We start from the raw sequence: 8,546 nt of genomic DNA, 5'->3' as shown, positions 1-8,546 counted from the left end.
TTTACTCCCCCCTCTGCCTGGTCACCCACCACCCTTCTGTGACTCAAAGAGCCCTTGGCATGAAGATGCCTTCATGAAATCACAGCAATGTGATCTTGGGTTACATCTCCTGGAGTGTGCAATGGAACATACCCGGAGCAACCAGGCCCCAAATAGCAAGAGTGGGGATAAATAAGGGAACGTAATCAGCCAGCCGCTTCTGAATCAGGGGGTATCACAGGGAATACTGTCATCATACCGAGCTGGGGGACGACGACTGTAAATACATCTCCAGGATGAGACTGGCTGCTGCAAAGGAGTGATCAGCCTCCTTCTACCCCTTATAAAGGACTCCCTTGCTTTAGGTCCTACAGATGGATAGCTAGTGTCAATTTTGCAGAGAATTCACACTGGAAGAATCATGTGCTCATTTCTTAGGCCAAAACGATGCTGCAGTGCTTACATAATTTTTTTTTAAAAAATTGACAGACCACTTTCTTTTCTTCCGAAACATAGTGTAAAACCATGTCAGTTCTTCCCAGGCAATAAATGCTGAGCATTTAAATTCTTCTTTCCCCACCCCCTAGAAGGCAATTCAGTAGAGCCCTGCTTCAGCCATACCTTATGTCCCATTCCCAGGGCTATGCCCACCTACCATTAGATAGCAGCTGATAATTATTTACGTAGTTTATTATTATTATATGTTTACCACTATGCAGAGGGTGAAGGGAAGAATATCATTTTGATTTTCTGCCTATGCCATCAAAATGTCTTGATCTGTTTTTGCACAACCCAATGGAATCTCTGTATAACTCAGACCGAGCAAACACAGATCTTCTTGGTCCGATACAATTAGTTCCCATCGCTATGCGACAAAGTCATCTCCCACTTCAATTCAGCCATTCTCAAATTTACACAATCCCAGCCAGCTACAAAATATGTAGCTTTGAGCTCATTTCAGCCTTGTGCTAGCCAAATCCAAGCATCCCTCTGCTTCCTGTGGTGTAGAATCTCTGTTCTAAAATGTGATGTCTCTTTTGAAGTCATCCCTGCAGATCAAGCCAAGATATTTGTGCAGAAGGGGCAAGTTAAATAGTTTTCAAAGTCTTAATTCAACAAATATCCATCGATCCAGGGATAAATTGATGGGGAAAGAGAAAGACCTCCTGGATCCCTGCTCTCCCAGCCACATTATCTGTCTTAATATATATACACTTCTGTTCCATTTGTCTTAAGAGCTGGGTAGAGCGAGAGCCAGAGGAAAGTTTACATCCAGTCAACAGCAGCACTTTCTCCCAACTATAATCCTAAGTACCGTTGCATAGGGAACATGGAACAACCCCCCCCCTCCCCAAAGCTATAGAAATGAAGAAAAAATCCATAGCTTCTTGGGCTTAATTCAGCAACAAAGTACAAGGTGTGTATAAGTGAATAGGGAACTATTGTATGAGTAACGTTTGAGTGAGGAGGCTACAGATGTCTGAACAGAAACAGAGCAGTACAATTACCTGAGAAAGTGGTGATTACGGTACATACTAAAAGTAAAAGTTAGTGTAGCCACAGGTACACTGTTACTGGGGGGAGGGAGTGTTCCCCCCATTCTTCAATGGGAATTTGAACTGCAAACTAATTGTATAGGTTGTGTAAGAATGTTGTGTAGGTTGTGTAAGAGTGACCTGTAACCCAGTGTAGGTGTAGCTCGTAATTGTGGTGTATAGGTCACAGAGTGGCCAGATGCAAAAGAGGGCAGGGCTTCTGCACCTTTAATAGTTGTGTAGAAGATGGAATTTTAGCAGGTGAAGTTTGTCAGGGCCATGCAAGAATGAACATAAGAAGAGCCCTGCTGGATCAGGACAAAGATCCATCTAGTCCAGCACATGCCTCTGGGAAGGCTGCAATGGGAAATGAAGGCACAAAATCCTCTCCTGTTTCCATCCGCACAGCAGCTGGTGCCCAGGGGCATGCTTCCTCCCTTGACACTGCAAGTAGCGATTATGGCCTAATAGCTATTGACAGACTAGGCCAGGGGTGCCCAGCCTTAGCGGATCTACAGGGGTCTGCTGGGGAGGTGGGGGCTGTACATTATACAAGCACACTCGCACATACAACATACAATGCACTCACTTACTCACATCCAAGTCCTGCCCAAGAGCGTTTCAGAAGCATGGCACCTGCTTTGGTCAGATAAAACCAACCCTCTTCCCAGAAACCTTAGTTCTCAAACCATTCAGGGGGGATCTGCACTATTGCTTTTAAAGCGCTTTAAAGCACTTTGAAAACATTTTGAAACCTGTATATGCAGTGTGTCCTGGGCCCCAACTGTTGTCAAAACTGTTATAAAGCACTTTAAAGCAGTAGTGTAGATCCCCTGTCATCAGTCATCCAGGAATCCTGGCTCCTAGTCCTTTCCCTTCCTCTAATTCATTCTCTTGTTGAAAGATCCTGACATCACACATTGACCCTCTTCAGATGACACCCTAAGCCACCGCGGTTAAGCATTTTGAGCTAAACAGTAGGGTGTCATATGAACCATGACTTAGCATGCCGTGTGAACCATTCCTAACCATGGTGGCTATATAACCACAGTTTAAACAGGCTCACTAACCATTTGCTGCAAAAGGGTTAGCGGCCTAGACATGGCTTAGCATGTTGTCTGAACAGGCCCATTCTGTTAGCTTTTTCATTTTTAATAAATAAATTTAAAAAACCAACCAGAGAAAAATGGGGGAAATGATATAGGAATTGTCTCTATGGTTCCTGCCAAAGAAGCCCCATTCTTAGAGCATTATAGGAAGCAGGCAGGAGCCGCTGAGCACAGCTTCCTAGCATGCTCCAGAGAAGTTCTAGGAATGAGGGGTCCATAGATCCCCTTCCTAGAGCATTTTTTCCTCCTCCCCACCCACTTATTTTTTGCTGAGGGGGGGCTGCACATTTTGCACATTCTGCTTATTTGTAAATTAGCCCAATCCCCTTTTAATGCTGGTGGTTTATCTCCATAACTTGTAGCCGCAAATTAATTATGTGCTGTGGAAAGAAGTATACTTCCTTTTGTCTGCGCTGAATCTCCTGCCAATCACTTTTCATCGGATGGCCCTCAGATTCTAGGATTAAGAGGGAACCTCTCCCTATCCGCTTTCTCTGTGTCATGCATAAATGCAGTTATTACAATGGGAGTGCAGGAGAGGAAGAATTGTCCTGGGTAGGATTGCCACCTCATGTCTGATGAATGCTCTGTGCCTTTAATGGCAGAATGAACTCCGTAGCAGCATAATATGCAGAAATTCAATCATACCATTATTTAAAAGCACAGAGCCTCTGTTCGAAACATAGGTGGCAACCATCTCTATTTACAGCCACAGCCTTGTGTGCCAGCTGTAATTTACGCATTTTGAGTAGCATGTAATTTCCCTGTGTAATTTTAATAATTGCAGTGTAATTTGTGCACACCATAGTTGCACTGTAGCTGCTAACCACACTCACACTGGCTGCACTGCAGCTGGTATTCCTACAACTGGCAGTTTCTTTGCCATTATTACTCAGCTGCTGCAGATGCATCAGTAACTGTTTAGAAAATAGTTATAGTTTAGAAGAAAAACACACACATTTATAACATAGGTGTGCATTCAGACTACTGGGATCCACAAGGAAGGTGCTGTAAAACCTCTTGGATGGTGAGGTGGTCATCTGTACCCTCCAGACTCATAATCCTTATATTCAGCACCAGCATCATGTGGGACAGTCCTGTTTTCCTGGAGTGTACCGTTCAGACTACAAGTGATGGAAAGTCACAACACTGATGTCTTCCCCATTTTAAAAAAACCCTGTATATAGTAAGCTGGCATATATGGAAATAGAAATTATCGCCTTCCACCTGATTTGCTAGCAGGAGATATTTTCCCCTATGGAGGAGCATTCAAAGATCCTTCCGTTCACCTGCTGTCTTGTCCAGGAAAAATTGTACAATGTGATTCTGCTGCAGGTGTAGCTGGGCTCTCTGAGCCCAACATTACCTTTCCTGTGCTTTCCCTGTTTTTGAAGAAGCTGCACGGGGTGGCAATGCCCCTCCTTGTCCTACTTCTTTGGTTCCACTGATAATGTAGTAGTAACAAAGCTTTATTGTTCCAATCCATGGATACAACAAACACAATAAAAATACCAAAACAAATCATACATACAAGGTCAGAAATTTTGCTCTATACATTTGAAAACAGCAGTGCTAGAAGGGCGTTTTAATAAAATTCCTTATGCCGCGAGACTCTGCCCTTGCCATAGTGACAAAGTGGAGGATCTGCCTCACTATTTGTTTCACTGCCCTATCTATTCTCAAATTTGTTCTAAATATTTAGATTGCTTTTTTTGAGAAAAAGTCCAGCTGGTCCACTGATAACGGTGAATGGCTGGGCAACTTTAGGCCAGCCGGATGCTTTGGACTACATCTCCCATCAGCCCTAGCCAGTGTAGCTAATGGTAAAGGATGATGGGAGTTGTAAGCCAAAACATCTGGAGGGCCACAAGTTTCCCACCCATTTGTACCAGGCTAAAAAGCAGCAAGCAGAATAACCACGATTACGAATTTTAGAAATGCCACACCATAAATGCTTTACAAACACCCACATGAAAGCTGCACTGGAGATGGGTGTGTAAGTGGTAAATTCAATATAACATGTATGTAACTGAGCCCGTCTTTGTGAGTAGATGTTCCTATGAGAGCTTCCTATAATAAATAGGGCTGCCAGCATTTTCCCTTGTAGAGGTTCTGTGTCTTTAATAGCTGCATGACAGGTAGACATTCAACAAGCAAAGCTTTTCCAGCATGGAGATGAAGCAAGGCGGAAAGTTGCATCTGGTAAAGACACAGGAACTCTACCACAAACATGATGCCAATAACTAGCCCACGAATAATTGGTAGTTATTGTAAAAAAAATTGTGTATGACTGTGTAGCAACAGCAGCATAAGTTACAAGGGCCACTTGCTGCTACAGATATAAGTGTATACTATTTGTCATCTGCAGCCTATTTACTCCCCAGTGATGCCATTAAGGGTGCTGCAATGTCATGTACACTTACCTGGGAATAAACCCCACTGAACCCAGTAGGGCTAACTTTCAAGTAAACGTAGATAGGATTATAGTGTGGGAATGCTTCCGAGTAAGTGAGCTACAGTCTGTTGTGCTTAGGTAAGTAGTAGCTAAATCAGCTGTAACTGCCACCATGGACTATCGATGAATTAGAATTACTTTGGCACTGTTTTGTAGTAGCAACTCCAGTGAATGATAGTAAAAAATGAGCTGTTGCTACAGTGTGACTGCTTCATTCTGTGGCACACTATCCAATAATATTTTCAAACAGGGCCTTATATACCTTCCTTTTAGCAAGAATCCTTTCAATTTCCTCTGCACACGGAATCTGCCCTTCCACATCTTGGAACCTCAGAGGACAGGAGGCTTCAAGTGGATCCCCTCAATTTGTTTTGCCTCTGATGCCATCCCACACTTCGGGGTCTATCATCACCTCCATATGTTCTCCCTGCTTCGTACTGCAGATGGAGAAATGCATCCTGCCTTCACTTGGAGTCATCCCTTACACAGATAAACACCAAGGAAATGAAGCTACAATCGGTGTCCAGTGGGAGTTAGCTTGACTTCAGCTTTTCAAAGGGGTTCATATGGAAGGGCAAAGGACTTTTGCCAGCCAAAGCTGCCCTGGTGAGGCCCCGGGTTGTCTCAGGATATTGGGATAAAGCACTTTTAACATATTGTTGGCTTGCGAGCTGAGTGTGTTTTGAAAACAAACTCTGGCCATTTCTCAGTGTGGCTACCATTCCCACCTTCCACCCCTGAAGATGCTACCACTTGCTTTCTTAGGTGATGGCTGAATCAGACTGCATTTTTCACATGCTAGTGACTCCATCGCTTCCTCCTTTGGAACCAAAGTCGTACCGGAAGCACTCCTCCTAGAGACAGATGCAAGTGGGGCTCTTGCGCAGGGCCTTTCAGAACAAAGCCAAACCGCCAATCCAGGGAATGAGGACACTTGCTCTGTTGCCATACAATCTCCTTTGTTTAATATTGGGAGGCCCTCTCTGAAGTTCCTTGCCTGAAACTGGTTATATCTCTGGCCTTATCCCTAACTGAACACAAGGCGGGAGGAACACAATGGCATTTCATGACGTCGGACCCATTTAACGAAATTCAACCAGACAGCGCTGAATCTGGTGGCACTGGACTGCTGGATTCTGGACTGTCAATCTTGCATAAAATGGATTGTTTACAGGACACAGCCTTTGCTTTTCCCCATAGCAAACACTCTGTCTTTCTCTTACCTTGTATAAGGGCTCCCCAGCTGCCCTCTAGTATACTATTGCAAAGAGAAGATCTCTGTCTCTCGTATCCCGTTGATTAATCTACAATAAAGTACAAGAGACTTGTTATTTATTGAGAAGGAAACAGAGGATGGCTACTGAGTTTGGTTTATTCCCTGGTCATTTCCCACTGGGGTTGCTGTTCATATTGCGTGTCGACAAAAACCTAGAGGGTGGGTGAGGTAAGCAGGCATTTGATTAGCTTAGAAGCAACCTGGAATGACCCACCCTCCATCCCCAGCTCCTCCACCCAGCATCTCCCTTCCCTTTTCTCAGGGTATAAGTTCTGTGGCTTCCCTGTCTTGGAGGCCCAGTCATCCCCTCTGCCCTGCTGAGATGGCAACGTTTAAATATAGGCTGTCAGAATAGCCTGGATTCCAGAAAGGCTCGAGCAACAACAAAAATTGGCTAGACAAGCAAGACTTTAGAAGAGATGAACACTTCTTTTAAGGCCTAGTGTGGCATGGCGTAGCTGGGGGTGAGGGTGCCCCCTTGTGGGAACAAATTACTTATATTAAATTGGGTTAAAACCTGGGGGCTGTTTATACGCCCTGTTTACCCCATGGTGGCTGCGCAGTGGCGCTGTGTAGTTTATACGATGTATCCACCATGGGCTTCCCCCCCCCCCCCGCCGAAATGACGCACTTAAAAGGTTTATGGCTTACTGCAACATTTTTATTAATTCTGAGGTTACCACCTTCTTTGCTCGTCTGTCGTTGGTGACCTCGTTTCACACCGAGGCTGGGGTGGGGGGTAAGTAGGGGGATGTGTAGGAAGGCTGGGCAGGCTTAATGAGCTGAATGGCCATCAGTGCTACCCAGAAAGCCCACGCTCCCTCCTGCATTGGGGATTTGCTCTCCCACCCCACAGCTGTGATGCTGCGGGGTTTTGAAGGAATGAGAGACAAAGCCAAACCATCAAGACACACACACACCCCCGGAGAGGGGCAGGGTCTTTCAGAACAGGCCCTGCCTCATTCAAGGAACTTTACAGGGGTGGTGGTGGCCTGGATGATGTTGTCTTCCATTTGTAATCCTCCTGTGTTTTCCCACCGCTTCTTCCATCTTTTTTCTTACCACAGATAATCTGTTAAGGAGGGAAAGATGGAATAGTCACACAATGCCTTTGGAGTGTTAGAGCTACGAACCCCTCCCTGCTCTGAAAGCGCTTCCCTGATTTTTCAACAAATACATGAAATGCAATAATTGTTTTTTCCTTCACCACATCTTGACAGGAAAAGCTTTCCTTACTGGATTTCAGCTTCTCAACCAGGCACAAGTCCCTTCTAGCTGCATCAGCAAATAAAAATGCTTCTCCTCACCAAGTCCTATTCTGGGGCAGGGCTGGGAAGTCTTCAGGCTTGTGAGATCTACTTTGTTTTTTACTGGATCACCAAGATCCACTAATCAGAGCCAGATGCAAATTAAGGGATAGGGAGCAGTGAAGTCAATTGCCTATTTATTGATTGATTTGATTTGTACCCTGCCTTTCTACTAAGAAAAATGCCGGCAATCACAAATAAAACCTTATTAAAACAATAATAAAACAAATGCATTTTAAAAAAACTGAAAACAATGCAATACACTACAAACCTGAGGCAGGCAGAAGGTACATCAGGGTCTACTGGTGGATCTCTGGGTGATTAGCCTTAGATCTTCCAGGGTTTCTGACCAGTGTGAGCTCCAGGTTTATTGGGCCCTCAGTGGGCCCCCTCCATCAGTGAATCTACCTTTTCACTGCCATTGTCATCAACTGCTACTGTTCCTTGTCCTGTTTCTCATCATTGCTACCACTTGCTTGCTTAACAGGCAGCGAGTCCGTGAGCACCACCACCATTGTCTGGGCTAGAGTGAGAAGCAGGTGAGCAAACTAGTTGTAATCATGAAGAAGAGGAGCATCTACAGGGAGTTCTTTTCAGTGGGCCACTGCTGGGGTATGGACCCTCAGTCCAGGGTAGCCTATGACTACCCTTGACACCGGCCCTGTTCTGACTCACAATTGTTTAACAATAGCAACAGCAAAAGGCTTCCCCCACCTTTGTAAATCAGGTTACTATTCAGTTCTGATACTGAAAACAATGTTAAAATCCTTGATCTGAAACAGGAGGAAGGAAAGGAACCTCTCGTGCAAGCACTGAGTCATTACTGACTCTTGGAGGGACGCCAGCTTTCGCTGATGTTTTCTTGGCAGGCCTTATAGCGGGGTG

Source organism: Elgaria multicarinata, chromosome 11 (genome assembly GCF_023053635.1).
Source record: "Elgaria multicarinata webbii isolate HBS135686 ecotype San Diego chromosome 11, rElgMul1.1.pri, whole genome shotgun sequence".
Lineage (NCBI taxonomy): Eukaryota > Metazoa > Chordata > Lepidosauria > Squamata > Anguidae > Elgaria > Elgaria multicarinata.
Note: the sequence above shows the minus strand (reverse complement) of the source record.